At 42.3% G+C, this 26,608-nt stretch overlaps 1 protein-coding gene across 32 annotated transcripts in view; it reads left to right on the top strand.

The window, feature by feature from the left end:
• Positions 1-16,378: 16,378 nt before the first annotated feature.
• adgrl2a (adhesion G protein-coupled receptor L2a) overlaps positions 16,379-26,608 on the top strand; it is a 99,800-nt gene continuing 89,570 nt past the window's right edge. For 6 of the 32 annotated variants that reach the window (XR_004698244.2, XR_004698243.2, XM_035176076.2 and 3 more), the window contains exon 1: positions 16,381-17,247. The gene's annotated coding sequence lies outside the window, so the exon portion shown is untranslated. Of the gene's footprint in view, positions 17,248-26,608 lie in introns of all 32 variants that reach the window. The other 26 variants (XM_035176073.2, XM_035176071.2, XM_035176074.2 and 23 more) reach the window with 15 other exon arrangements.

The following is a 26,608-nucleotide window of genomic DNA, read 5'->3' on the forward strand; positions in this document are numbered from 1 at the left end:
TTTTTCTGGATTGGTCCAACATTAAATACAGGTTGTGTGTTGGCCTCACGATTATGTTTGCAAGGAATAATTTTACCTGCAAATTAAAACTTGTGCTAAACCTGACAAAACCAGCTATTGGCAATACAATGTCAGCTACTAGTCACCAACTGTAGTACTATTAGAGCTCATTGGTTTATGTTTGTGCTCTCATGGTATTCATGGTATGTGTTATCTTCATGTCTTGCAGAGGCCAAGTTGTGTTAAAGGTGCAGCTGCAGGTAACTGTTACCTTACTGCTACTTGCAATGCCGACTTTAAAGTGCCTTTTTAAAGTGCTTGTTATTTTAATAACACTTAACCAAACAAATATAAATAGTTATAATATATGTGATTTAGTATGTAAACGTAATTTCTAAGAGATAGAGTTAGAGTCACTATTATGCACAACAATGTAAGAGTGAACTATTCAATGGTGTAAAGTACTGACTTGGAGTTTTTAAAAGTTACATTTCAGAAATAAGTATTTCTTACTCTACATTATCTAGCAGCTATCACTACTATATACTCTACACAAAGTTTTACCTTTTGTGATCTTACAGTATTTGTACTTCTTAACTTCTCAGTTGGTTTAATGAAATTTATTATTTATCCTTATTATCCAATGTTTCTTTACAAAAAGCAAAAATTTGAGAAAAGTCAAATTTCACAATTTGTAATAACAAAGTAATAACAAAACTTGATTGTAATGAAGTGTTTTAACTTTGCTGCACACTTACCTCACATTAAGTGGATCTGATTATTTCATCCACCACTGTACTTTCATAAATAATCAGTATTTTCTACCCGTGTGTAATCCAGCAGACGAGCACAAAGCTTAACTGAAGCTGCAGAGGAAGAAAGTCTTTCTCAGTGTGACCAACAGGTTAAATGAAAGTCTTAGGCATTCGTATTTGAAAGTTACTCAAGCATGTTGCAAGCAAACTAACACGACTGAGGACTTTTAAGTAGGAGAATGAGTAGATTAAAAAGGGCTCCTAAAGAAAGGGGAACAGGAAGGAGGAATGAGCTACAGATGGCGGCGAGTGTGGAAACGTGCCGGCGCTCCGGACGGGCGTGACCTGAGAACCAACCATGTGGAGGTAGAAGGGCTCGCTGAAGCCACCTGAGCCTCGACTGTGTCTGAAACAGGAGTGCTTCGTTGACAAGCCATCAGTCAGAGACTCCGACAGGGCTTTCAGCAGACCCCCCCCACCCACCCATCCTCCCCGGGCCCCCTCCCTGCACCAGCCCCCTGACACACACGCTCGAACCCTACACCGCAACGTATGTCAGCACTGTCATTAGGGTAATTGCTGATTACACACACAGTTGTCTCACCCAAGTCTGCCGTGCGTACGTCAATCCACAAGCAGCTTTTCTTTCGTTTGCCATGACTGGTCTGAATGCAGATCGTTCAGGATGTTGAATTCCTATTTTTCTAACAAACTCTGCTGAGAATGGTGGAATGTTTGACTTTGACCAGTTTTAGTGTTTCACTCCCGTCCCTCTCTCACAGACTGACGGCCTGTATGAGATATGACTGTCCACACGCTTTCGTTTTGAGCCCTGCAGATGGATAAGTGGACAACGTGTCTCGGACAGCCAGCTCTGAAAAAAAGCCTTTTGACAGTCGAGGTATCTGAGTGAGTCGAAGAATAGAAAGTCCCTGTGGTGTTTTTTGACAAACTATTAGGCTTGTTGTTGTTTTTTTATGCTATCTGTTGTAAACTGCTTTCAGACATGCACTGAACTTTGGATATTTGACTCAAATTATCTGGAGGGGCTGTATGTGAGAATGCAAATGTCAGAGTAAGATGCTCTGGATAATAGCTAGACTTTTTCCTGCCAGCCCCCTATTAAAAACTCCAGCGAATTCACAATGCAGGAGTGTGAGCGTGTCGATGACGTTTCTAACATGTGAACGACACATGACCAGAAGAATATCTCAGAGTGTGCCAAGAGAAGACTCCAATGAAGATTTCGGAGCTTTGAGCTGAAACGATCCATCGTCAGTGTCGATGTGTTGTAAACAAACACATGATTTATACATTTTGTCCGGCCTCCAGCATGCTCCCCCCTCACCTGAACGCTCTGCACAATGTCCTGCTGTTGTGAACGCATCTGACCCAGGGAAGCTCCTCCTGCGTTGTTCACACGTTTTGGCAATTGGGTCTGGATACTGTCGGAACCTTACATTATCCAGAGTTCGCGTTTGAAAACAGCAATAGTCCTCAGTCTCTGCACTCGAAATGTCAGAGACCCATTATTTCTTATGTTCAAATTCATATTTAAAAAATAATTTGACCACAATACTCTGCAGATTCACCTGTTGAGTTAAAGCAGCAGCTGTTTATGCAGTTTGTCCACAGCACTGGCTTCATCAGCTACATTTCAGCCTGGCACAGTCCCGCTGATGAACGCTCCAATTTGTATTTGGGGACTAAAATCAGCTCTCCTTGTTAAAAATGCATGATTTCATAGCAGCTCCATGATGAAAATATGAACCCATTCAAACAAAGGCTCACCTTTGCAATTGCACCAATCAGGAGTGATATGAAATGGAAGCCATGCTGATTTGGCCTTCTATATTTATGTCCTTATCGTGTTGATATCAGGCGATCACACAGAGATGCCTTCAGAATTTGTTATTTATCTCTGTTTGTAAACCCCGCGAGTGGGAAATTGCTCCCGCCTCATTCCTTTACATTTCCCTTTTCCCAGGGCAAACTCTGGCAGTGGTGGTGAGGGTTGAGCTCCGTAGAGACGGCGCTTGAGGTGAGCAGTCCCCCATCAGTGCCAGGTGATGAGTTTATTCGTCCTCGCTCCCCGGAGGCCCCGAGGTCGTGACCTCCCATCCGTTCCCTCACGCTCTCATTCATTTCACTTTCATAAGCGCCAGTAATGACTTTGCAACAGTGAAAGGCAGAGAAAGGAGCCTGAAACACTTGTTGGGCAGAAGGGGGAATCTTCTTCCATGTGATGGCAATTGGTTGTGCTCTTGGAAAATGCAACGAGGGGATAGAGCTATCACAGAGGTCACGCAGCACAGGGACAACAATTATTTTCACCTTCTCATGTATACACTGCCTTATGCAGCTGGTACTCAAACAGATTGACACATGCCTAAACGTACACACGCATGCATCTAGCACGCACACACTCCCACTCACACAGGGGCTGGTGGAACGATGGCTCTGTGCATTGTAATATGCTTGGGAGCCTGTACAGGGATTAGCAGCTCATTTCAGTGGCTGCACAGTTGGCCTTCACAGTCTCCCAGAGGAGCAAGACAGCTGTGTGGGGGTCTAGGGGGCTTGTTTAGAGAGTGGGTTGCAGTGTGTGTGTGTGTGTGGAGGAGGAGTTGGGGCACGGCGTATGCTTATCTGACTCCAAGGGGCAAATTTGAGATGGTTCAATACCAGCTTAACCAATACACACCACTGCACTTAACTGAAACGGGACAAAGCAGCCGACTCCCACCTCTCAGGAGATCTCTTATCATATTGCTCCTCAGCTTAAACAAACTACACGTTGGTGAGGATTTAGAGCGGCTTCAGCGCAGGCATGTGACGAAGCATGAACTCGTGCGCTGGAGAGGATTTGTGATGATTAAAAAAAAGAGAGAGAGAGACCCTCAGAGATCCAACTTAATTTTAAAGTAGGTTCCAGCTAATTTGAAAAGATAAACACAAACATTGGTTTCTTTTTTCAACGGAGTACTGAGGGCGCACGAGGCCCAGACTGTGTTGTGATAATTACATGTGAAACCACTAACTTTAATTACATTCTGGTCAGAGCCAACCACTCCGGTGACTCGTGGTGATAGGATCCAGGTGGACCTTATTATGAAAATGCAGGAACGGTCTTGAGTGATGAGGGGTCATGTGAAGATGTGCTGCGGTGATCTCATCTGTGGAGAAACAGGAGGTTTCTGCAGACACCCAAACGCAAATAAATATTGAAGTGGAAGTTAGCTGCTCTGTCATCTGGAGACTTTGGATTCTTGACTCACGGCTTCTGAAGTGACAAGGTGTGAATTCTCCGATTTGATGACCTGCACTTAGGCCTCTTCGGTCTGTCTATTTATATAAGTTTTTCTTCTTTACAATATTTGCATTCCACATCTCGGTTTTTGAAGCCTGGCATTCGGAGAGAAATGCTGCCATGAAATACTTTTCCGATGAGGATTAAAGACAGGTTTACACATGCCAACATGTTTCTAGCATTTATGGGCGAGGTTGTCATTGTTGCCAGCCATATAACAGCTGGATCTTAGCTTCTTTGTTGTTACAGTTTAAAATTTCATGCCTGCTGGTGGGCCGGCTTCCGGAATCCTAAAACGTCATCTTTCAGCTCCAAAGCAAACACTGCCGACTCCGGGACGAACGGAATAAAGGAAACAGAACAAATCCAGAGTTCAGCGTTCCAAAAACACAAAGTCTGCCCTAGTAATACAGTCGGACATGAGTCAGGGACTCAGTCCTCTGGTTATTTCCCAGGCAGTCTGAGAGTTCTACAGAAACTAAGAATAAAGAAAAAAGATCCTCACCAACTGATGCCACAGTTTGCAATTTTGCAGACAAAGGAACCTTTTTTTTGTATTGTATCCTTTCTATTATGTCGGTCACCATGAACTTTTGGGACTGGTGGCGAGTCCAGGCTCCATCTCACAGTTAGCCGCCTCTCTAATCCAATCTAGAGCAATGGTGTTGGCATTGCAGTGCCCAGGCTTCAGCAGCAGGGGTCTGCTTTGTGAGGAGAGGACGGGTGTTATAATTTTGAGACCCCCTAACCATGGAGGGGTCACTGGCTTTGCTTTTCTGGTTTCCTCTTACTGTGTCGACATGAGGTGTGGGATTGTGAATTCAAAGGCAAGTTTTGCTTTGAATCACTGGAGATGTCACGATGAGAAAAAGAAAAGAAGGCAAACAAATAAATATACACTATATAGAAAGTGTTTTCTCCTCTTTCTACTAAATGTTGCTGGCTCTATTTTAGTTTGAAAACTCCAGGGCTGCATCCATATGGTCGAGGAAAAACTGAAATGTTCTGAAACGATGACGCCAATGATCCCTCTCTGATCATCCCTCTCAGCTCAATTGAAAAACTAGAACCTTACGAACTCTTACAGCCTCTAACAGTCCATCTTGTCCTCAGTCCAATAAGAAATCCTCTGTCCATCGTTGTTTCTGGTTCATGGTTTCCACTGGCACTCACATGCCCAGTGTATATGAATGGTCACATGATGTGTTTGTTTTACGGTGTGTTGGAATGGACAGAGATTAGTGATAAGCTTAAACGCTCACATGAGAGGAGATTGATTTAGTTTTTAAAGAATTTAAAAAGGTTTAAAATGATGTGTGGATGTAGTTTATGGATGTGTCAATCTAATGGACAAATAAGCTCAAATAAGACCTTCCTATCCTCACACTTGTTTCAAAGCACATAATCGACACAATAACACATAAATATTTACTAAGTCCTCTGAGACAAAGTTAAGATATAATTGCTTTCCGTCAGACCTCCAACTCCGTCCCCCCTGGACAGCACATCTTCCACTGAGGTTTTAATGATTGGGTGCTGGAGAGGTTTGAGAAGAGTCCTCGCCTCATTGTCCCCGGACACAACAGCTGTGACTTAATGAGTCCTTTCCAAAGTGCTCACCCTTTGCCCGTGTCTGAGCCGCTTCCACCGCTGCCTCCTCATTGACCACATGACCATTGTCGCCAAGTTATTCACTGGGTCTTAATGGTAAGACACAGAAGAATGCAGCGGTGGCTGAGCCTTTGCCACCTCAGAGCAATGGTGGGAAAGCTCCTGAACTCAATTCCAACAGCTTATGTTTACCATGACAAACCAGTGACCTATGGGTTCACTCTAGCAATTTGGGGGAGAACCTCCCACACACACACTTGGATATATTCTCCTATCTCTCTTTCTCTCATTCCGCAGCTCCATTTAATCTACTTCAATATGTTTCTGCCTCTGGATCCTAACAAGGACGTTCACAAAAGGGAAAAAAGAAAAACCTGACACAAAAAGTTGGTTTGTAACCATTTTTTTTTTTTACCTTCATTTCGAGAACTAATAGTTTCTGAAATGGAAAATTCGGCATCCTCATTCAACCCAGACAAAATAACAAGGACGGAATTCTTGGCTCTCTCTCTGTCAAAACATAATATCATTACCCGAAAAAAGGCACTCGTCTCGCAGCGAAAACTGGGTCCTGTGTGATCTCCGTGGCTGGAGGTTGTGGAAAGCTGAAAAGAAGCGAGGAAATGTGATGTGGTACAAACCTGCAGCCTGGCGAGGGAAGTTCGGATGTTGCCATAGCAATTGAGATGAAATGCACAAGTAGTTGTTTAATTAAATCCAGCCTCTTTTGTAGATTTGACAGTGAGTAGGGTGGTGACAATAGGCAGCGATAATATTAAAAGTCCATCATTAGACACGTCTTGTGGAACCATGCGAGTAAATTCATTTCACTTCCACACTCAGGCGATTCGACTGGGACGGCTGGAAACAAGCTTTTTGGAATTTTTCTCACATACTCGGCTCATAACGGAGCCGCCAAATAAAAAAAGACACTTAACATGACCATAAACTCGTCTTTCATTCCGCTCCCTCCTCACCTGAGCTACACCCATGTGAAGGGACTAATTGTGTGGAGTGTTTGGTACCCATTTATCCTTGAGGGGAGAAAGAGCGCCTGTCAACCCCGCCGCATATGCATACAAAGTGGTACGCTTCTTTATTAAGGACTATACAAACAAGACTGTATTAAGAGCCGCGAGCAGAGATGACGGTGAAGAGCCTGGAGTTACACGCCCTTAACCCCGGCGACAACGCAGCATGGAGCTGTCATTCCAGTCAGGTGTCATTATCGCGGCAGGTCTGGGTTCTTAGTGAAGGCTGGCAGCTTTATGATTTGATTCACTTGTGCTGTGAAGTAATTAAAAAGGAGGGTGGCATTAAAAACACTTGAAGATGAAAAGCAAGACACCTGAAATTGTGGTATCCGTAAATCCTGCACAGCTAATATACTTCAGCGTATTGAAATGAACAAAATCCTTATAGTAGATTAATATATAATTACATTAACGTTATGTCTTGAATCTCTTAAATGATTTAATATTGCCCACTTTTTCTAGTATCGGAGATCATATTGTGAACTGAAATCCAGACATGTGTCGTCCACCCACAGCCTGAGTTATCAGAGGGTAAAAGTCAGTGTGTTTGACACTGGACATGAACCTCAGAGAGGAAAAAAAAAGACTTGTTGAAAACCAGATTCCCGATAACCTTTCCCCTCTGAGGTTGTGCTGCGGAGGCCACGTCTCTCCCAGCCTCCCTCTCACGTCTCCTTGACATGCCATGCAAAGTGAATGACATGATATTAAAGCACTTCCTCATCAAGATTGAAAGGCGTACATTCTTTTTTTTCTTTTTTTTTTTGCCTGCAAGCAGTCAATTATTTGACAAGTACACATAATGAACAATGCAAGACTAGTCAGAATTTAATCAAAAGGCAGAGACAGGGGCCTGGTGCAGATGGGAAATGATTAACACAGTTAATCAAACATCCCAGCGTTAGGTTAAACATGGCAAGCCTATCCCATCATCTGAAATATGAATGGGATCCCTTGCATATTTCCATTTTTCCATTTCCTTTTGCCCATGGAACATTTATTGCATTTATTATGTTGACCCCTATTTATTCTGCTGCTTTCATGAAGGTATTTATGTTGGCCCTGACATCTGGGGACTCATTTCCTCCCTTTGGTGTGAACCCTAATGCAGACAAATTCGAGGTAGCTGACACTGAAGAAATTGTCAAACGCAGACTAATCCGAGGGGTATTTATGTAAAGGTTATTTGGTTTTGCTTCTCAGTGGGTTGCTATTGTGAAAAATCATGGGGGGGGGGAAGAAACACCCACATAGAGTTGATAACACAAGCTCTCTTTCGAAAAACCGATGCATCAAGCAGGTCAAAGCATAATAGGTGAGAAAGTGTTCAGACACAGAGACATATTTGATCCGTGGCTTTTCTTTGGCACCACTTTGACAGAGACCCATAAAGAAAGAGAGAGACAACTTTGTCCTGATGTAACACAGAACAATTTTATATTATCATCTGACATTGGCAGAAACTGATTATATACTCATTAACAAGATCCAATTTGAATGTCCTTGGCCTTTACGTGACAGTTTTTTTTGTTTCATCCTGCTTTTGTACTTGTATGCAATTTGCATGGAAACATATTTTTTAGCTCAAGTGACTAGTGAGGCTTCTTTACAGATCACGTTTTGACATACAAAATAAATAACACAAAATATGGCACAATAACAAAATAGCATATAAAGTACAGTATGATATAAATTATAGAAAATGGTCGCTTTGGATAAGCAATACTCAACCAAATATAAATAATACATATAGGCTGATGTATCAATAAATAATGGTCGAATGATATAATTCTTGCATTATCAATATGTTCACTTAAATGTATTCTGCTCCACTTACTTGATATAAAGAATGTTTAATATTGTAACATTGCTTTAATTAGGTGAAAAATCGTAATTATTCCTTCACCAGTCTGGTGTATATTTAGTCTATTCCAATTAACGAGTGTCTTTTAAGGTACAGGATCAAAATAAGAAGGGGGATGTGTTTTTGTTTTGTCCTCCACAGCGTTGAACTTGTGAAGGTCTCAGTTGTGCGGCGGGGGGGAACTTTTGTGCAACTTCAAAAAACATCTCTTCATTTCGCAACTTCGCACAAAGTCTGGAACGAGTATTGTTCCTTTTTCCACTTTACCATGCAACAATAATTAGCCGTGATTACAAAGTATCTCTTGAGAAATTGGGACAGAACAATTTAGTTCATTGTCCTCGGAAATTAGAGTTGCCCTTTCTCTCCTTGTCTTTTTCCCCTATTGGATTCATCTGTTCCTCAGTGAGCCAGGGAGAACACACCACTAATCAGGCAAACAATTTGATTGGCTTGAAAGAGATTTCGCTCTGACTAATTTTGCCTAATAAACAGTTGTGTCAAATGATTGGAATGGGTGCAATTGCAGACTTATTAAGGGATGCGTATTAAGGAAGGTGTTTTGCTTTTTTCAATATGTATATGTACGCCCTCGCACATTTGCACAGACGGCCTGTTTCCTGTGTGGCTGGAAACACATCACCTCGGAAAAGTTGAGCTGTTAAGTCATATATGTCGAAGCTTTCTACAAATTGAACAACCCTTCAAAGATTGTTGTTGACTCTCTAATAGCTTTAGGCATCAGAAGCAATTGCCATCGTAAATTTGTCCATTTTTATGCCTTGCTGAGCAGCCTCCGTATTTAGAAGAGTAATGTTTTATGGAAATAAGCTATATGTATTTAAAACTTATAATTGTGTTCCTTTATACTGGCACAAAGCAGTTACTTTTAAATTAGTAGAATTAATCAGAATGCAAAATTGAAGGGAGGAATGTCCGTCCGCAATGATGAATGCTTAAGTAAGATTTTGCTTCAATTAAAAATTCAGGCAATTATAGTAAAAGATTATTGACCTCTAAAGGGACTGGTGAGGTCACATGTTTTCCTCCGTCTTCACAGTATAGTGTTCATCTTCATTAGGGAGAACAATTGAAGGCGTTTTCGGCTCGTACGAGAGGGTATTAACGCAGACAGATTATCCTCTGCACACTTCACTAATAAAGTTGATTTCTGTTATTGTCTGTCCAGGTGAGGGGAGATTTTGAAATATTGCCTTCTTCCCACTGACCTACTCGTCCTTCTCATCAGTGCTTCTTTGGACTTTTTGTTTCCCCCCCATTGTTAATATGCCAACGGGAAGATTGATGTGTAGTTGTTTTGTTCTGTCGGAAAGTCATCCAGACTTAGTTTTAGACCCAGAACTGTGAATTTGTCCCAAAACATATAAACAGTGTCTAGTTTTGACTGAAGTTAATGTAGAGCTCGGTTGAAAATATGTGTAGGCCAGTCATGAAGCCGTCTTTGTGCCAAATTCTTTTTCCCATTTTACTTTGTCAGGTTTATACATGATTGTAATTTGGAGTCCAACTTTTTTTCCAGTGCTGTGGGAATATCGAACTGAAATTGTACCAATCTAAACACATGCTCGCAAGCAGAGGGAGCGAGGCCATTTAGGCGATGTCCGAATCCATTTTTTGCAATTGGTTTAAAGGGGTTGTACGTAAATATCTCTTAATTATTAGTGTGTGGGTTTTGGGGGTAACATGCCTTTAACCAATCAGAGTACTATCTTCCATTCCCTGTACAAACCGGCTGTGCCTGCACATTGGCAGATTGTTGGTGCAGGTAGTAAGAGAGAAAGCTTCTCTGCAGAGGAAATGGTTTCACTTTGCACACGAGCATTTACCATAGTCTATGTATTCGCATTTAATTATATTATATTATATTTGGTTCGGATCCAGGAATTACTTATTTAACTTTCTGTGACATCGCGTAGAGGGCGTTTTTTTTTTTTTACATTTTCACCATTTTCCCAGGGAATAAATTACAGGTCTTGATGAAAAAAATCAGGCCCATTTAGTTAACTGATGTCCATGAGTGTGTGAAATTTGGGACAGCTTGATTAAATTTGAGGGACTGTTGGCGGAGGCATACGCCTTATTGAGTCAAATATAAAAGAGAAAAAAAAAACTCATATATTTTCTTTGGTGCTGAACAACTTTTTTTTATAATTATAATATATCAACTTGATAAATAATAACTGAAATAACATTGTGCTCGGCAGAAAAACCCTTTGGTTTCAAATGTGTTGCAATCGAGAGTTAATGGATCTTTCTTTCAACCCAGTCGTTTCAAAGTGTACCGAGCAGTCACTGCAGGTTTACAGTGCAGACGCCAGATCTTGTGTTTGAAAAATATGTCCACATTTACACGACACAGAGTGCAACACAGCAAAGTGAGGCAAATTGGAACTGTTGGCCTCTGCTGAATCATATTACCAGTGACCATATATCACTTTTTATAGGTCACAGGTGAAGCACATCTGTTTCCACTTGGCTAAGTTTCCATACAAAAACATTTGAATAGAGATTCTTCACCTTTATCTGTTGCTCTCGTGTATTTGTTAAAAAACCAGCACGTCGCTCGTACATCAAACCTGAGAGAGAGCAAAAGGCTGCTCTGTAAGGAAGCATGTTTCTGAGAGGTTTGGATTCGAGGACACAGTTGAAGGAGTTGTGAGATTCTTGAACGTTTACTTCACGTCACACTTTTGCTTTAAATGATTTGTTTATGTGGTGTGGTCTTTTACCAGGCAACTTATTTGACAGTTGTGCAAGCCAGAGCCCGACGTGCCCACACTGGACCTTGCTTTTTTCAAAGTTGATCTCAAAGCCCCTCATGTGTTTGACTTGTCTTTAATTGCTTCCTGTCTGCTGGGTCAATTATAAGTCCTGGACTCTTTTTAGGGTGGAATGACTTGGGCAGCAATTTTTTTTTCCTGAACAGACAGAGTGATTAAATAACTGAAATTTGAGCAGAATGATGAGATCATTCATTGGGACTTGATTTGATAATATTTTACTTGGTGTGCCAGCTCCCAGCACACATGTTGATTTACATTTAGACAGGAATTGATTTTTGAGGCTTTCTTGGGTGTGTTTAATGGGGGAAAAGGCACAGAGACAAAGAAAACTGTAATGATTTTAAAAAGGCTTAAGATATTCTTACTCTTTTATCCTCTATTGATTCTGGGTCAGATGCATGCTGGTGTAAATACCCTATTACTATTGTATTTAACAAGTGATATGAGCTGTAAGAAAAAACACTTTGATTGACAGTCGGCGAGTGAATTAAAAACACATAATCAGCTTTTTATTTACATGTGGCAATCCTTTCATTCTGAATAAACTCCAGCAGTGAAGTAAAAGCTAAACAATCTCTGTCTAGTTAATGATTGATCATGATACAATGATTGAAAATGTCTGGCTACAGTTTGGATGAGTTTGACTTTGTAAAAAAAATTTGTAATACAACATATGGTCAAACCAAAGTACAGAGAAAATCTTAAAAAAAACAATGAAAGTTAAATTGTACCCAGCTTTTCGCTCATGTCAAAATCTATATTTACAAGCAAGTCTAAAGGAGCTTTTACTTCAAGGACCCTGGCGAGTACGCCTAACCCCATTGTCCACTATATGTTTGAGCAGAGTAAACACTTACAGGTATTTGTTCTTGAGTATAGTTCACGTTTACTCAGGTACAGCTCACATCAGGTGTGAGCCATAGACTCTATATAAAGATGGACGACGTGACAGCTCCCCAGAAGTGAAGCCAAAGCGTCTCCATCGCCCCCTGGTGGCTGGCTACAGCATAGGTCCTCCTCCATGTTAGCAAATGGGACATGGACCAAACTAAAAAGTCAAAGAACATGGCAAATAAAGTTTCCTCAGAGATGGTTTCTGTCATTTTAGGTGCTTCTTATCACACTGGTGTGTGGTCAAGCGTTATATTTTCCAGTGACTTTGGTTTTAATTAGCTCTTTGATGCTGTTAAAAAATGGGGTGAAACTTCATAATTGACAGCTGAGACTGATTCGTGATTCGTCGAGTGCATGTATACAAATACCAATCAATACCATGGATCCAACCAACAATGGCTACATCACCGGCTCTGACTCCAAATGAGTATTGTTATCTGAGATATTGTGGCTACAACTCTTCACAGTGGGCGGAAGTGACGATGTGGAACTCAGACAGCAGCTGATGCCTTATATATACTTATATATTTTAACGTAGGCTTGATGTCATCAAGGAGACCAGAAGGTGGAACAATATACAAACGCTAACAGAGTAACATGAGAAATCGTCACCCCCAAGTCTGAAGATGTCTCCCACAGCATCCCAGTATACCTCCCTCTACTTGCGTCACCCATTCCAACGGCACATCCATGAGTGGTTAGACTTGATGTCACTCTCTGTGTTACATGTAGGTGTTCGCATCCTATTGGATAGTTAAGTATAAATATGCATAACTAAATCACATTGTGTCCTTACGTGTTGCCTCTGGTGAAATACGCAAAAGAGTTGAAGTTGGTGCCTCTCTGTCTGGGCACATCTGAGTTAGATATGAAAGTCCCTCAATGTAGACACTACAATGTACTGTTGATTGGCCCTTTATCTATAACCTGACCTTGTGTACTGCTGAAAGAGAGAAGGGAGTATGTGTGGAACAAAACAGGCCCCCACTCTCCCAATGGTGTATACAGAAGTAATGTTATATACACTATATACATAATATATAGTGGCATATACAGGATGTGCGAGGATGGTCACAAATTCCTCAACAACCATAACATGTGACATCATAATATTCCATTCAAACATGGCTGCAAAAGGATCCCTAAGGTTTCATGAGAAAATGAACTACTTTGTTTGAAATGTGAGCAAATGAAAACATAGAGTAACAACTGGACAATAAATTTAAGAAATATTTTCATTCAGTATTTCCATGTGCAGAAGTAAACTCAAGGCAGCAGAGACATAGTTGATGACCCAAGTGCAAGGCATCTTTTTCTTTTTTGTGTGTATTGGCGGATCGCAATCCACCTACATGCAAGCTCCCTCCTCTAATATGAAAATGCCCTCACTCCAGAGCTATAAAAAATGTATTTTCCATCACATCATTGGCCACAGACTGAAGTTAAACAACTTACTGATAAGCTTCGTAAGTAGTCGAACTTCACATTTTTTGCACCAAAACCTTGGTTTTTATTTTATTCTATTTAAATAAGCCAATAAAAGCCCTGTTGCGTCTTTAAATCAGCTCTGTGCCGACTTCTTCCAGTGCAGAAACAGGGCAGCTCCTCGAGGTGCTGCAGAAGTGAGGTCAAAACTCCACGCCGCATGGTTACCCGTGGCTACATAAATATTAACCAAGTCTCCACTGTGTAGAGAGGCCTTCTCTGATTATGAGTCTACTCCGAGAGTGTGATATCCTAGGAGACCACTAAAGCCAGCTTGACAAAATTGATGAGAGAATACCGAGAAAGTCGGTGCAGTCGTGATGTGGAGGAGTTTCCTTCGCTTTGGAACAGATCAAGCTGCAGGATTTCATGCAGACGAAGCAGGGGAAAGAAGCACCACCGGCTTGCACTACTCTACATCACTTTGAACTTCTGCTGTAAAACGGCAGGGAGAGATGTGACAGGAAGAACACGAGGAACACAACTCCTTTCGGTGTCCTAAAACGGATTCTTTTATCTGCACCGTGCACCAGGCAATACGGCAAACACACCACAGCTTTAAACAATGTGTCATTACTGGAGCGGTTAAGCGGACGAGTACATGACACGAGCAAAACTCTGAAGCCGAGTGTGTCCACAGGTCAAGCTCAGAGAAGTTGAATGAAATAAAGGAAAATAAAGTAGGTCAGTCACTTCAGGAACAAACGATTGAGTGATGGAGGTTTTAGACGCAGCTTTGTTAATTGTGCTCTGAAGCGCATAACAGCCACGGCCAAATCTTTGTCCTTCATCGGCGAGAGGACGCTGATTTGTCGGGGGTGGGCTGCGGTCCTGTGACTGGTCATGTGTGCCTGAGATGTCAATCATGTGCAAATATTTTGGGAGGGAACCAATAAGCATTGTGAGGTGAACAATTGAAGGTTAAGAGGCAGGCTCGGAGCCACATGCGGAACGAGGAGACGTTGGCTCTCAGGTCCGTCTGACGCATCCGCTTGAAATCACACCACAGTTCTATCTTTACTAACCTGCAAACATACGTGTTCACTTTTACTGCAATGCATAAAATCAGTGATCATTTCTCTTGTTGTTTTCCACCTTCTTCAAAGAATCAAAGACGGAAGAGAAACCATTTATCATGCACCATTTGGCGAGTGATCATGTGCAATATTGTGCCGCTGTTGCGCGATATGATCATATCAGAGTCCATTATAACCACTTGCACATAAACAATTAATGTGCAACTCGTCAGAGAAATGGCTGCGTGAGCCGAGGTCACAAAAACAAGGTGGTCCATAATTAGCAATAAAATAAATGAATAAACTGAAACGTGTGATTCTATCATATTTCTGTCTTTGCCTACTTCATCTGCTTGTGAGTTATGTTCATTCAGAAGAATAGCAACACAAGTCTAATGCCCTCTGTTGACAATCTGAGGAAGCAGATTCAAATGAATTCATGCAAAATGGCAGTTTAAGCTGCTCAACGCTGAAGCCGCGCAGACACCACATGTGTTTTTGCTCTGGGCTTATAAATAAACATTTCTCCAGATATGGATATCTGCCACTGGGTGACCTTTTATTACATCTGTTTTCCCTTTTTTTTTTTTGTCCCTAGCAAGAAAAAAAATGGCAGTATTATTATGTAAAATTATGCTTATGAAAACGCAAGTCTGCCCCTCTCCCGCGCTCACCTTCACCTGGCAAGCATGACTCAACTTCACATTTCCCCACAGAGGGTGAAAGGCAGTTTCTATTGAAGCCAGGTGTGTACCCATGTCCTGTCTGATAATGTTTCTGGACATAATTCCTCAAGCAGATCATAACATGGTCCAAGTCTTCAGCAGATGGAGAAATCAACATGAAACAGTTGTGACCTGTGTCGTCTTTATTTTCAGCTTTTTTTTATTTTTTATTCAAAGATAGAGGCTCTGAGGAAAATATTAAAATATGTACCAGCTGCACTGAAAATTAGATTTTTTTTGTATGGAGAAATAAGGTTGACTTTTTATGAGGTTTTAATGAAGATTAAAATTATATATATAATGTCTTCGAAAATCTAAATGAGCTGTGATCACCTTGCGTTTTTTTTTTTACAGCGAATACAAATCATGGATCACCACGGCGGCGTACAGTATGTGGAGCGCCAGGGTCGAAGCCGCGGCCGCCCAGCAGAACTCCCTCGCCTGCCAAATGGTGTCATGAATCATGTAAAAGAAAAGTGCAGCGAGGGAAAAAAAAAACCACACACTCACAATTGAGGAGAGGTTCTTGGTTTGGAAAAAAAGTGCTTTGGCTGTGTACCCACCAGCAGCAGCAGAAGCTTGACCACTCGCTGCTGCTGCTGCTCAGGCCAGCGTGTTATCCTGCAGGGGCCGGTCGGAGGGAGGGTGGAGTGGTGGTGGGGGTCTCTGCCTGTACTTCCATGTTCCTTTTGATGCTTGGTAGTATTACAGTAAAATGAGTCCTCTTTCATTGGTTGAATAGGCCGGACTGCCTACTGTGACAGAGCGTGAGGCCTCTCGTGCCCCGAAAGGGAAAGGCAGCGTTGCATCTCAAAACAGAAAAGCCCAAATAATGCAGGCGACTTCGTAAACCTTGAGCTAGAGGAAGAGGAAGAGCAAGAAAAGAGGAAGACGATGAGCTGAGTCCTGCGTGCACATGATATTAAGTTGATGTGATTAGTGTCTTCTTGCACAGACTCCGAGTCAGTGTGGATCCGGAGTCCAGTCCGGGTTTTGGCTGCGGCCCGCTGCTCACACGGCTCCTGCAGGCAGCGGCTCCGCTCCTCCACTGCGCTGGCGCTGTTTACTGGAAGCTGCCCGATCCTCCACCAAGTGTCTGAGCACCGTGAGCGGGGTCTTCTCCACAGGCGAGCCGCCGCTGAGCTCCAAACTTCACCCAGCCTCAGCCAGACACAGGAGCCCGGAGGAGAGCAGCGTTCGGCGGCTAGAAAAAGTAGCGAGGGGGGGGTTCTGTCTTCTCACCCCGGCACCAGACACTGAAAAAAGCCACTCTTTTACCCTCTTTCACTCACTCTTGTTGCTTTTATTATTTTTTTTAAAAAATTGATCCTCCTCCTGCGTCTTCTCCTTCCTCTTGTCTGTTGCTCCTTCCTCGGGAGTGAGAACGCACGCAGGCGGGAGACCCAGGGCGCACGAGCCGCTCTCAGGGCGCATGAGGTGTTGGGACTGAGCGCAGAGCAGAGCAGCACCTGGCCGGCCATGGAGGCGTGTGTCCCGGGCAGGGGAATGTGAGGCTCCGGGGCTGAGTTTTTTTCTGATTTGGAAAAGGGGGGACCTGCCTGCCTGATAGCCCGAGCCTGTGTCCCAGATCGAGGGGAGCATGCCTCAGACCTGCAGACTCTCCGCTGCAGAGGAGTTCCCATCAGACTGTCTCTCCACAATCTGACATTTTATTTTTTTCCCCACCACATTTCCTCTACATTCACTTTTGTTTTTTTTATATCCTTGCTTGGCTTCACTGAATTAAAGGTAAGAAGCAGTTTTTTAAATTACTTTACAAGTCAGATCTAAGCAGCAGGGGGTGTTTAACTGGTTGATGTGAGGTGTAGCAACTTTTCTTTCATTGCTTGGTCACTTCAGAGTCATGCGTTTGCCTTTTTGCACTTATTCAAACAATCACAACCGAGACGTAGAGCTGCTTAAGTTTTTTAGTTGGTCGTATTCTTGCTTTTTAAAATGTAAAAAGTCAGATTTCATTGCAAGAAACATTGACATTACAGCAAAAGTCTTTTAAAACAGAAGATCCCATTTCACTAGGTCCAAGGCACTAATTGAAAAATGGTTAATGAAAACATAACCAGATGTGGATTGATTTGTTCGGCTGAATGGAAACTATTTAAAAAAAAAAGTATGTCGTGGAAGAGGGGCAGTGAATTTACATGTGAACCAGAACGTGTAAAGCGCCATTTAAGGTGGAATTTCTGCCTTTAAAAAAAAGTTGAGTTGGAGTTTAATGGTGGTGGGTATATTTTTAAATCCACTGATGGTCCCTGTAGTTGGGTCTGAATGGGGAGGGGAGGGGAGGGGGGGTTTATGCTGGGAGCTGTGACCTGAGAAGCCATGTCGTTGTAACTTGTAGAGAACATTCACAGGCTAATCCATTATAATTGGGGCAGGGGCTATTTGTCCAAAAGAAAAGAGAAGAGAAAAAACCCCAGTCAAGCCTCGCCTACCCAGTGTTATAATAATTAGTTTTGGAGCCAGAGATAGCCCATGATGCAATGGTTCTACAAGCGCAGGAAATGTCATGGAAATCAATCAAAGAAAGGAAAAAAACCCCCAGAAAATAAAAGGAGGGGTTTGGATCTAACTCCAACGCAGTGGGTGCAGAGTGGCAGTAAAATTAGATCCTTTTTACTGCACATGTTTTATTTAGGGCCGCAGATTGCGTCTTGTCAAGCATGTGTTAAAAAGAGTAGGGCAGCAGCAGCAGCAGCAGCAGGAGAAGAAGCGCACATGCCTTCTCCTTGCCCCCGACAAACACGCGGTCAGACCCGGTGATGTTTGGCAGCCAGGAGCAGAGCTGCAGCCTCCAGTGATCGATCAGTGCAACGGGATAAATTTAGCTCCGGTCTTTTCGGTGCCCTCCGTGTTTTTTGTTGTTGTTTTTTTTGGGGGTTGTGCCTTTGATCTTTAAAGAGAACCGCAAGACTGGGAGAGATCCATGAATTCCTCCTGCCTGGATTAGATCCCCATCAATGTGTCTCATTTCTATGTTTAGTCTGTAGAACACGTCCACCACCGTATCTGCCCAGCGGTGGGATACAGTTACTCTAAAATATCCCATTTGTCAAGCTGTGTGGGTTTTTTTTTTTTCTCAAGTAAATGTGTATTTAAATGATCTAATGCATCAATCCTGGGTAAATAGGCAGAGCTGCACAACCTTTCCTGTGACACAATTCTCGAGATTATGCAAAACAAAAGAACAAACCGATTCTGAGGATGAAGTGGCTTCATCTCCCTCCCTGCACATAACAAAGTGACATTCAGTGGAACACAAAGGCAACTTTTTCTTTTTTAGGAATCAGTATGAAATAAGCTACATGCTTTTAATCAGGCTTCGGGAGCTGTGCGCTGCTCCTTCAAGCCTCGCTACTGAATAAGTCCAGTTTCACATGTTTGGGCATTGGGGGAAAAAAAAATTGTATGAATTAGCACAAGTGCAAATTCCAAGTGTTTGCAAGGAATACATTAGCATATCAAAGTGGTCAAAGCCTCCAACACAATGGAAGGAGTCGTATTTTCTTGCCACAGGTTTTTTGGCTGAGTCTGAAAAGGCTCGAGAACGAATGTGTGAGCTGGTAAAACTGAAAGACGTGTGTGTGTGTGTGTGTGTGTGTGTCTTTCCCCCATTCTTGTAAGCAGGACTGCGTTACATCTCATGTATAACATCATCTCGATTTGGATTTGTTCGTACGCCGGTGTTGTCAGAGCGTCCTCACAACAAGGTGAATGCAATTGCAAAAAGAATGAAAAGTGGAGACAAAAGGAAACATTTGGGAGTTTGAAGTAGAAAATCTGATGTAATTATAAATTCTTAAACAATGTTTATTGTAGTTCTCAATTTGTCTAGAAGCAAAATTGTAGAAATTGTTCTTCCATTTGTTGGCTTCTAAAAAAAAAAACAGGTGTATCTACACTCGGTGGACGTAACACAAACTCCCCCTGAACGCGGATTTAAGAAACTGTCTTCTCAAATGTCTGGCTGCTTGATATCTTTAGCTGGAGCACGCCATCATGAGCGTTTTGCCGTTGATCCCAGGCGGAGAGAGTACCTTTTCCCAGTCTATATAGCCTTGTTTCCTTGAAAGTGCGTCCGGTTTCAAAGAACTGCAGCTGCTCTTGATCTGCTACAGAGCACCAGATTGCCTCTCTTGGCCTGTGCGTTCAATCTCGAGGCGCTGATCAATACAGCCCGGCACACTTCTGTGTGGGTTTGGAGGAGAAAAAAGTGCTACATATCGCGCTATTCTCAACTCTTTATGTCACTTATTATTTTTTTTTTTCTTGCAGCACACAAGACTCTAAAGAAGCCAGGGAGTGTGAATGAGGGAGGGAGTGTGACCGCATCAGAATTTGTGGACATGACGGACTGTTGCTGTTGCTTCATTTTCCGCTGGGTTATTTATTTTTTTTCTCCCCACAGCAGCTGAGGTTTTGTACTGTTACGTATCTTTGACGCGTGCGTCACACGGATCACAATGCAGCTTTCGTAGTCTCTCCAGATTTTTAAATTCCAAGTAGCCAGGTTCTTCTACTCCACCTTTATCAGGGAATCTGTTATTAATTAAATTCGACATGAGCTCACACACGCTCACCAGGAGCTACATTCGCTCATGTCGTTTTTTCTTGCGCAGTCTCACAAGCGTCTTTGTTTGAGAAGCGATTGGCGAGTCCCTATGCCTGATTTAAAGGTTGCATTGTGGCTGAATGGATTGTTTGTGCCAGTGACACTAAGGGGATGTTGGGCTTTCATCCGCGGTGAAAACCAAATTGAGGCTTGTGTTTTGTTTTTCTTTTCCTTCACTAGCATCACACTCTTTGTTAGCTAACAATGTACGAGGAGCGAGGGCCAATTTCAAGTTGCAGTTCTTACAAATGAAGTGTTTGCTGCTCCGTAGCAAAACCAGACGAGCGGTGGAGGCTGTGAATGTGTCCGGAGTGGAGGATTTCAGGGAGTTAAGGCTTTTAGATTTACATCCCGTTGCTGATGTGCCTCGTAAATTGTGGCTTTGTGTTTTCCGATGCAATCTTTTCTGTTTTTAAACCACCTACATGGAGCCATACTGTGCGGATAACTGTTCGCCATTAAAGGGAATAAACAAGGCTGTAAAAGAAAGCTATGGCAAATTTGATGTAATGTGCAGGCCTTTGGTGGGCCAGAATATCTCCCCTTTCATGACTGATTTTATTTTACGATTGGCAATCAGTAAAACGCTGTGCGCCCGTGTGTCTCCCCCCCCACCTCCCTGCCATTTTGTGAAACATTTGTTTCCACTTGCCAAAGGCCTCTGGTGCAGCGGGGGATTCGGTACCCCTGAAATGGCAGGTGAAACTTTCTGCTTGCCTGAATAATTTCCGAGCAGAACGGTACACAGCAAGGACATGGGCGGTGGAAAGTTAGGGTCAATACAAACTCTGCTGACAAGAAACAACATGGATATTAGCCGGTGGCTCTCGTTTAGCTCTGGTTAAGTGGCAGCCTCCCTTAGCTTATCTGGCATCTCTTTTTTCACGATTGCCTCACTTCATTTTGTGCTTCTCTGAAAGGTATTCAGGAGAAAAGGAAGTGCAAAGTGCAAACCTGTGTTGTAAAAACGCCGCCGCCCTGGTCATAAACCGACGTGTGCAACCTATTGGCCTGGTTTCTGATCGTAGCTATCGCATTTTACAGCTCGTTGAAAACACAACGTGGACTTACAAGATATGCTGCGTGCCATTAGCGCTGTGTGTTTAGGTCACTCCCAAGACCAGCGAGGGAAATGTCTGTCAATGAGGCGTCATGCAAAAAAAACACGTTTAATTGTTTTTACAATTTATTGTTTCACAGATAAAAAATTAAAGCCGTTGCATGAGCGATAATTACTTTCTATCACTTGGATAATTTAAGGATAATTAGAAAATTACAAACAAACATGCTTTGAAAAAATTAAAAAAGTGCTTGTTTTCATAATTACATTTATAAACCTGATAGCTATTTTTCCTGCTCTCATTTATTATAGTTTATAAAAAAAAAAACATTTGAAGACCTACAATGTAGACAACACACACACACACACACACACACACACACACCCTGCCTGTCTCAGTCTTTGTGCTATGTGAACAGGACTCGTCCTTATCTGTGCACAGCTGCAACACTATTTGGGAAAATATTCAATTTCTGTGTGACAGAGGAGAACCTGGGAGGCAAGGCTCTGAGCAAACAGCAGTTATTGCGGCTCTGCCATAGCAGCCGAGAGCAAGGTCTGGCTGGGAGAGAGAGGGGGGATCTGCGGACGTCTGCCAGGGGAAGGAGTAATGTCTCGGCTGGATTATAGGAGAGCGGAGCACATCCACACTTAAAAGCCCCCTTTTCCAGCAAGACAGGGCTGTTATTTAGGCATAGTGCGTGTGTGTAAACACTGCAGAGCAATATACGTCTTCCATATAGGCGGCTGTTGTCCTTGACAACTGTGACTCATTGCACGTGAGAAAAGTTAGACTCCCCATCCCCCTTTTTTTTTATTTAAAAGAAATATTTAATGTTGGGCTGTGGGCATTCTTCAGATTAGCATTATCCCCAAAACTAGAGAGCAGTGTTGAACATTAGAATATTATTTTACTTTCATTCAAATGGAAGTGTCTTTTTTTCTTTATTTTATGCAGGTTTTATTTATTTATTTTCTTTATTCATCTTTTTGGAACTTCACTTCTGATGCTGCTCTGGCCGTCTATTTTTTTGCACAGCAGTTGTGGTGAGTTGCTATTTTGCATTTAAGTAAAAAAAAAAACATGATACTGTCCCAGAATACAGAATATGAATACCAAAACAATCTGAGATAGATGGCATCAGTTGGAAGAAAATCACTCCACTACAGTTATAAATATATATATATGACATATATTAAAAGACACTACTACGTCTTCCAATGGGTGAAAGTGGAGGCAAGAACTAGTTGTGATCTAGTGAAATTATGTTGCTCGCTAGCTCTTTTGATGTGTGTGCTCATTGATGTATTGAGAGTGCTTTAATTCAGACGACTACAGTAGACACTCTCCTGGATTGAAGTCCATGTTGGAATGCAGTTTGTTGATTTGTAATGATCAAATCGACCAAAGCGTGAGTGAAAAATACGAGGAAACGTGAAAAAGGGCATCAGTCATATATTTCATCTTAAATGCTTGGTTATGTAGTTCCATTGGGAGTCTGAGGGTTTGATGGATGACATTTTATTGTACAGTATTTAGTTGGGGAGAGTGGAAGCTTTGTTCCAGTAACGTGGTTTGCCAAGTCAGATGGAGTGGAGCGTCTGGTCTGGGAGTTTCAGAGGAATATCACAGGCACGGTAACTTGCTAAAAACTAAGCTAATCAACAAAATAATTGTCTGTTCAATTGCTCGCGTGCCAGAGACATCAAACACAGCCGAGGTTGAAAAAACAATCAAATTATCTCTTAATGATTGCTCACGCTGACAGATGAGCACTTGTGAGCTGGTTGTGTTCGAAGGCGACATATGTGAGGTAGAATGAAACTTTGTGGTCGCTCATGTGTTCAGTTTGAGAATCCATCATCACGTGTGGTAAAAAGCATAACAATGTTATCTTATTGTGTGGTTTTTGGCGTCGGAACAGAGAGAAAGCTGTATTAGTCTGTTAATTTCCGACAGTGAATCATGAATCCTGCTGCTTTTTTATCTGCGCTGTTCCCACCATGTGTGGTCCACAAAAAATGTTTCTGTTTCCTCTGCAGACTGAAGTTTGGCCCCTATGTCTGCTCTCTTTCTCTCTCTCTCTCACGTTCTCCCTCCCTCTCTCCTTCTTTCTCTTTCCCTCTCTCTCTCTCTCTCTCTGCGTAGATAATGTCTCTCTGCAAATGATTTAACCGCCCTCGTCGAGGCTCCTTCCAGTAATTGAACAAGCAGAGACTGGGAGCTTTTTACAGGAAAACAATAGTCATATTATCTCAGATCTCTCACTGTAGAACTCTTGAGATTCAACAAAACTCTTAGCTCGGACCGGACTCTGCCGACTGCTCCGAGGGTCTGAAATGAAGCAAGGAATCAGGTTGGCTTTCTCGCAACAAAAAAAAAAAGAAATTCAAATGGGTGCCATTCATTTTCATGCCGCCAAGATATATTGAAAGTGTCGCATGATTGGAATGTATGCCTTGCAAGATCCACCTTGGGGTGTTGTGCAGCCTTGGGTGGTACTTGGTTGACTTCGGATGCAGGAACACCAGAGAGACTCGGTTGTAATTAATCAAATTGTTTTTGACAAACAACGAGGGCGCTTGTAGCAATAATTAGTTACAATTTTTTTTATATTATATTCTATTAAAATGGCTATTAATCGCATTTACGTGTATGCAGAGTTTCTATGTTATTATTGTTATTATAATAATTATTGTTTAATAGATGAACCTCTTGGCTTGACAATGTGTCTCAAAGCTCCGTATTTAAGTGTGATTTGCCGCAGGTTGAAACGTGTTTTGTTTTCTGGCAGAGCAGGGGGAGCTTTGATTGTGTTGCCGTGGAGTTGGATTGACCTTATGTGTCAGAATGAGGTTTTTCTAAGCCTTGTTTCATACAGAGCACTCTTAGACTAAAATGGCCTTAGGAGGAGTCGATCTTGACAGAGATGCATTGTCTCAGGCAGCCAATAAACCACTGCACTGAGTGGGTACATCTGTGAACCTCATCTCGACTACAGTGTGGGGCGAGCAACAACACGGCAACTGTCACAGCTGCACCTGCTGCTGTCTCAGTACAGAGCGTCCCTCTCTGTTGCCCGTAGAACCGCATCACTCTTCCCTCTCGGTGACAAGCCAGAGGCGGTGGTCTCTGCTTTGGGTCAACCGGAGACGAGCTTCTTGGGAAAACATTTGAAAAACAGAGGACAAAATGTCAGTACCCCCCACCCCCCCCAAAAAAAGGAGATGTTAAAATGAAATTTCTGCCCCGAGGGCCAGGATTTGGTTCCATCGGTGCGTGGGTATAAAAATTCCCGTCTGTGAAGCATAGTGGGGCTCGTGAATGCTTCTGGCATAGTAAAACCTGACCACCACTTGAGCGCTCATTCCTCAGTGCATTTGTCCAGCTACGGTAACAGTGTGGGGTATGATATGACAGCGAGTTGTCTCGTAATATTGTGAATGATGAACACAGATAAACGGAGCTGACTGGTCCGCACACGCGCCGCCCCTGCTCGTGTATTGAGGCCATTCAGAAGATGATCTGATCAGCTAAGAAGAGATTCAGCAGCATTAAAGGCTCTTAAATCTCATATGTGCTCATATTTGCCGCGCTGCTGTTAAAAGTCGCACGGGATCTAGCATTGAAACAGCATTACTAAACCCCTCACACCTCATTTGGTTCACTGAATAACCCGGAAAAAATAAATATATCGCAAAAAATGACTATTTGATCAACTGTACATCAACACACAGCCATCATGCCGTCTCAGAGAAAGAAAAAAAAGATATAAGGGGAACAATGCCGAGAGGATTTTTTCCAGCCTGGAGAAATGATGCAACATATCCACTTTCCTGCCAAATTGAATGTAGGAGTGTGAACAGCGATGCAGGGACGTGAGGAGTGGGTCTGACGTGGATGCAGATAGTGTGGGATTAACGCAGGAGAAGATTGAGCGACAGTGGCCGGTGACTTCTCTTTACAGCTTTGCTTGTACAGCTGTGCCAGGCCTGGCATTCACTGCTGCCTGTTGGATCCAACTCCTCCTCCGCCGCCGGGGGGAGAGGTAATGAACATCTTAAATACTGCAGATAAGTTGAGCTCCTGAATGTGCCTGTGTGTAGATTAATCATGAATTTCTAATGAAAATTGAAATACTTTTTATTGACACCTTGGCGGGATTCTTTTACGATTTGATCTTTTTTGGCGTGTGGGCAGGAAAAGTACATATACAGGCTGCCCTCATTATTCATCATGCCTCCTTATAAATGAGGTGTGAGGCGGCTCCGCTGGTGTGAATGCTGCTATAAATCACACATACCCTGACTGCTTTATCCATTAGACTGCCCTGTTTGTCTAATTCAGCTATTCAGTCCCGAGCAGTGGTTTAGGTAATAAAGCCAAGTGTGAGAACCTCAGCTTTCCACTAACACCTGGTGTGTTATCACTGGGAGGGAGATGTGGAGAAGCAGGAAGGAAGGGAATTAGCCAGAAAATGACAATCAGGTTACATCACAGATTCCGTCTTTACAGCACATGCCTCTTTGATGCAAGCCTATATTTACTTTATTGTAGTGACTGCTTTTTAACAAGAGAAGTGTAGAATGTAAACATATTGATTCTTTATATTCAAATTTTTCAGCTGATCCTATAATGGGCTATGTAATTTAAGAAATACGAGAATTGTCTCAGTCCATTTCAGAAACATCCTTAAAAAATTAACAAACCACATTTTGAGATACATGATTTTCTTTGGACAGCCAAAAAAAAGAGGAAATTTATGTCCTCACTGTTTGTTGAACTTTAAAAAAGAAACAGCTTTACTTGTGTTTTTTACGCTGTGACCTGTCAATTGCAAAGTAGACAGACTTTGGCTTCCGACTGTATTCGGAGTGCAGAAGTTTCCTCAAAAAGTCATTTCAGGTTTTATAGAGAGTTTAACGCAGCCACACTACATAAAATCAGTCAATAAAGCCTGAAAAGACTTTGAGGAGTCTTAACTTTTTTTAGAGGTAGCTGACACAGATCAGTCGACATTAGCTAATTAATGAAATGCTGAAAAGACATCATTGGCAAGCTACTTTAAATATTTTAATAAATAATTCACACTAAACAGCTGTGTATGCTACTAGGAAATGAGACAATGGAACATTGAATCAATCAAATGTGTTTGTGATTACGAATCACCCAGTGATAAAAATCTAAACCACAGTTAAATGATGACCAGACACAAAGCTCTGAGCAAGCTGCACAAACCCTCATGTAACCGCATCTGTGCCCGGTAACACATGTTTCATTTTTAGCATCAGCATCCGCAGCTGAACCAATGTGATGAGCCGGTTTTCTGTGGTAGTTGATGGAAATGGAGAAAAGAGGCAGTGTAAAGAGGACAGTCAAATGGGAGGCATCAACGGGGTGCATTTTTGTCATTGCAGAA

This window comes from Hippoglossus stenolepis, chromosome 14, assembly GCF_022539355.2.
Source record: "Hippoglossus stenolepis isolate QCI-W04-F060 chromosome 14, HSTE1.2, whole genome shotgun sequence".
Taxonomy (NCBI): Eukaryota; Metazoa; Chordata; class Actinopteri; order Pleuronectiformes; family Pleuronectidae; genus Hippoglossus; species Hippoglossus stenolepis.